This window comes from Petaurus breviceps, unplaced genomic scaffold (genome assembly GCF_028583685.1).
Source record: "Petaurus breviceps papuanus isolate PSGF00001 unplaced genomic scaffold, PetGlider_PUasm1.0 38, whole genome shotgun sequence".
Taxonomy (NCBI): domain Eukaryota; kingdom Metazoa; phylum Chordata; class Mammalia; order Diprotodontia; family Petauridae; genus Petaurus; species Petaurus breviceps.
Window position 1 is genome coordinate 86,847,420 of NW_027186304.1, and position 5,325 is coordinate 86,852,744.

General features: G+C 36.0%; 1 pseudogene; it reads right to left on the reverse strand.

Moving 5' to 3' along the window:
• Positions 1-3,886: 3,886 nt before the first annotated feature.
• On the reverse strand, positions 3,887-5,073 carry LOC138170164 (UDP-glucuronic acid decarboxylase 1 pseudogene; annotated as a pseudogene).
• Between the last annotated feature and the right edge of the window lie 252 nt (positions 5,074-5,325).

Genomic DNA, 5,325 nt, shown 5'->3' on the forward strand with positions numbered 1-5,325 from the left:
GGAATGAGGCCTTTATCAGAGAAACATGCTTCAAATCATTTTTCACAGCTACTATTGCTAACTGTATTTGCCTCCATCCTATCCGCCCCCTCCCCAGTTATCCAATTCTTACTCTCCTTTCACCCTATCTCTCCTCAAAAGTGTTTATTTCTGAATACTCTCTCCCTCAATCTGGCCTGCCTTCTATCACCTCACCTTCTTTTATCCCCTTCCCCTCCTACTTTCCTGTAGAATAAGATATATTTCTAAACCCAACTGAGTGTGTATGTTATTCCCTCTTTGAGCCAATTCTGATGATAGTGAAGTTCACTCACTCTCCATCACCTCCCTTCTCTTCTCCTCCAGTGTAAAAACGTTTTCTTGCTTCTTTTATGTTTTTTACCCCATTATTTAGATATTTAGATTTACCCCATAAATTAGATAATTTACTCCATTCTACTTTTCCCTTTCTATTTCTCCCAGTACATTCATCTCTCACCCTTTAATTTTATTTTTTTAGACATCATCTCTTCATATTCGATCACATCTGTATCCTCTGTTTATATGTACTCCTTCTTAAAACCCTAATAATCAGAAAGGTCTTATGAGTTACAAACATCATCTTCCCATGTAGGAATGTAAACAGTTTAACCTTAAGTCCCTTATGATTTCCATTTCCTGCTTATCTTTTTATGCTTCTCTTGAGTCTTACATTTGACAGCCAAATTTTTTATTCAGTTCTGGTCTTTTCATCAAGAATACTTAAAAGTTCTCTATCTCATTGAATATCTCTTTTTTTTCTCTGGAAATATTATACTCAGTTTTCCTGGATAGATGATTCTTGCTTGTAATCCTAGCTCCTTTGCCCTCTGGAATATCATATTCCAAGCCCTCCAATCCTTTAATGTAGAAGCTGCTAAATCTTGTGTTATCCTGAGTGTGACTCCATGATACTTGAATTGTTTCTGCCTGCTTGCAGTATTTTTTTCCTTGACCTGGGAACTCTGGAATTTGGCTATGATATTCCTAGTAGTTTTCATTTTAGGATATATTTCATGATGTAATCAATGAATTTGTTTCAATTTCTATTTTACCTTCTGGTTCTTGGATATCAGCACAGTTTTTCTTGATAATTTCATGAAAGATAATGTCTAGACTCTTTTTTTGATCATGGTTTTTAGGTAGTCAAATATTTTTTTAATTATCTCTCCCAAGTCTGTTTTCTAGGTCAGTTGTTTCTCCAATGAGATATTTCACAATGTCTTCTATTTTACATTCTTTTGATTCAGTTTTACACTTTCTTGATTTCTCATAAAGTCATTAACTTTCATTTGCTCCATTCCAATTTTAAAGGAATTATTTTTTCACTGAGGTTTTGTACCTCCTTTTCCATTTGGCCAATATCACTTTTTAAGGCATTCTTTTCCTCATTGACTTTTTGGACCTCTTTTATCCTTTGGTCTGTTCTACTTTTTAATGTGTTATTTTCTTCAGTATTTTTTGTGTCTTCTTTACCAAAGTCGACTTGTTTTTCATGATTTTCTTGCATCATTCTTATTTCTCTTCCCAATTTTTCCTCTACCTCTCTTACTTGATTTTTAAATCCTTTTTCAGCTCTTCCATGTCCTGAGACCAATTCATATTTTTCTCGGAGGATCTGACTTTGATTTTTTCTTCTCAGTGTGTGTTTTGATCTTCTTTTTACCATTACCATAGTAACTTCCTATAGTCAGATTTTTTTTCTGTTGTTGGCTCATTTTCCTAGCCTATTACTTGACTTCTAACTTTTTGTTGAAGTGAGACTATGCTTCCAGGGTGGAGGGTTCACTGTCCCAAGATTCAGGGGTTTTGTGCATCTGTTTTCAGAGATAATTTTAGAGACCTGTTAAGTTTTCAGTTCTTCGAAAGTGGTATTATCTAAGGAGACATTTTTATTCCTCTCTTGGCCTGTACGCTGGTCTGTGAGCAACCACAAGCACTCTTTTCTGTCCTGGAACTGTGAGAAGTGTCTCCCCTCTACTATGGCTGCAAGCTCTGCTGTGATAGAGCTCCTCCTCACCCTGGGACTGTGACCTGAATCTGAGTATGAGCGAAGCAACAGAATGCTGCCTCCTTGCTAGCAAAGAAACCCTTGTAGTCTCCTTCTGATCAGTTCTTTGACCCCCTGTGGATTGAGAGCTCTGGAAACAGCCACTGGTATTGCTGATTCAGTTGTTTCCAAGGCCTGCTCCTAGTTGGCTGGGACCTGGTCTGTACTGGGACAGCCTGTGCTAGACTATGCTCCAAACTCATCCAGGTGTGACAGACCTTTTCTGCTGATCTTCTAAGTTGTCTTGGGCTGGCAATTTGTTTCACTCTTTTTCTCCTTTATGTCACTCTATAATTTGTTTAGAGTAATTTTTAAGGGTATTTGGAGGGGTTTGGGAGAAAGTTCAGGTGAGTCCCTGACTTTATTTCACCATCTTGTCTCTGCCTTCAGACTTCAGAGATCTAGCCCAGTAAATATCTAAACAACAGTTGACCCTTCAACATCTCTGATAAGTAGTAATACAGCATGAGCTTGTATATGATTTTCTTTGGAGATAGACTACTTATCTTATGTGGCATGAGCCAGAGCAGTTCAAGAGAGATGTCTAGAGGCTACAATAAATGAGTTCTCTCTTGGAGACTTACATGGAACTGTTTCATCTGTTAGTGGTAGAACTAGATTACTTGCTTTAGCATGGAGTGAGATAGGACAGTTTCTTCACAATATTTTTGTGAGGTGTAAGCCCACAAGCAGGGACTTGAAATTCTGGAAATATTGAATATATTCCTGTTGGGAAGAGAAGCTTCCCCTCCACACATACCTTTTACTTTCCTTTTCTTTTTACATTTCTGTTTCCTTCCACCAATTAAGCTTTTACATATTTTAATTTTACATCAATGGGATGAATAGGTCAGAACCTTACATACACAAAGGAGAATCTAAATTCTGAGAAATTGGGTACAAATACAAATTCCAGTTTGGGGGGATAACTAAAAAATTCATGACCTTATTGCTATTGGAAGACTGAATCTTCACATATGTTGGTTATATTATGTTGGGAGTGTCTTAAAACTGTGCCTTGTGGTCACAAGTAATTTTTACCACATTGACTCAGGATATCTTACTAAGTATTGTTTTTTTGTTTTAAGTTATAGTATTTTATTAAAATAGCACATTCAGCCACTGTCAAACAATAATACATTAACTTTTTTCCCCAGAGTATGCAGTATGGCATAGTAATAATTTAAAATATCCTTATTCATGATAATCAATGAAAATATCACCATATCAAGTGAGCAAGTAAAACTAAACCTTGGAAAATTTCTGAGTCCAAAGAAACATAAAGTTCTCAAACAGAAATTTTGTGTATAGTACTGCATAGTTAATCCCCCTGACAATATTTTAAAACTTTTTCTCTTATGGATAGCATAACCATGGGACCCAAATTTTACAAATAAAACTGACATTTTCCATTCCCTTTATCTTTGTTTTTAGTTTCACAAAGAAACCAGTAAATAAAACTATCAGTGATAATAAAGAATCTCAGAGTAAGATAAAAATATTGAAAAGCTGTTTTACCCAAAGATGTTTCTATTATATTTTTGCATAAAAAGACAGATTTTTAAATAAGGCAAGATTTGCAGGGTAGGTTTTTTTCTTTTTGTTTGAGTGTCGGTATGTATGTGTTTGGGAAGAGTTTTGGTATATTCATTTCTTAAAGCAAGCTTCAGAATGAAATTCCAGTTTGTTCTTCAAGGCACCTGTTTAAGTCTTTCTTAAAAATAAAAAGGAAAAATTAGCTTCTATAAAATATAAAAAGAAAATTCTCCTGTTAAGAGGAGAAAATCCTTCCTTCAGTCATGTTATGTTCAGCTTTTTTTATATCCTTGTGGGATTCGGTTTGGGGAAGTATCAACTATTTGCATGGTACTCTAGTTTTTAATGCAAGTACCAAACTGCCTTATAAATGGACCATGGGCTCCCACACCAGTATTAGCTTTGCTTTTTTGATGTAGGACTTTCTTTTCTGTGGATCATCCTGAGCTTCTGGAAGAAATTGAATTTCACTTCTATTACAAATAAAGTTTTTAGTAAACTCAGCAAATTCTAGAATTGTGTGTTCTTTTGTGTTTTCCAAGTTGACAAGGCTACTAATGGTGTTCAGCTTGGTCACAATTTCCAATTTACTAGGTCCCTGACATATTGGATTACTATAGTCTGAAAGTCAAACTCATTCGCTGTGAGACACACGCCTCAGAAAGCTTGCAGAATGAAGTTACTGACAACTCAGCTGTCATTCATATGTATCTCTGGTCCAAAAGTATTGAATATTCTAGCAACTTGAACTTCACCTCCTTCCTGCATCATGTAAATATAATACATGGTCTTTGCCACATGTTTCCTTCTTCATAATAGGTCCTATTCAATTCATTTGGTCCCAATAATCTTCACTCTCAGGATGGACTTCAGATCTCCATATACTTCAGAAGTGAAGGCCAAAAGAAGACGTGCTCCAACATATCTAGTGTCCCAATTGTATTGATATTTAACATCTTCATAGGTTTGTACATGTAGTTTGGAGGAGAAGTAAGAGTTGCTATCTCGTCCACCTTACCAGATTTACAACATCATAGTTTATTAGATTTATCAGTTTATCAGCTCAAAATTTTCACGGCCAATTTAATATTCCATATTTCTTTAACTACCCATAAGGAAGTTATAACCTCATGGCCACCCATCATTGGTTTGTCAGTGAGATATGAGTACACAAACCTTGCTCCTCCAGTTATTAAAAAATATATTTTGGTCCTTTGCTAATGAAATTTTCACTGGTGGGTACTTTTGGGTGGAGCTTTTTTCAAAGTCTCTGATTTTCTCTCTTAATGGTGTGTAACAGTCTCCTCTATCTTACTTTCAGTTTTCTGTTCTTCATTTTCCTGTACAGGAATATTAACACAGTTGACCCAAATAGCTGATGCTTTATAGGCAACAAAAGCAATAGATGACAACAGTTTCATTCTTCTCTTCTGGTTGATGGCAGTCAGCAGGCATAGCAATGGTCCCTTACTTACCGTCCCTGGGAGCAGCATAACCTGCACACAGCAGGGCTCTCATTAAATATTAATGACTAGGATTGCCCCCCTCCCCCAAATGAACTGATGGGCTTTCAGACTATGTGGGAAGTCATTCCTTTTCATTGACCTATAATATGAAGGAGACAGACCCATTTGCCCCCATTTTTCTCCTCTGATTTTTTTTTTCTTTAATACAGAGAATAGAAGAGTAAGGAGTAGATCTCAGGAATGGATCTAGAATTA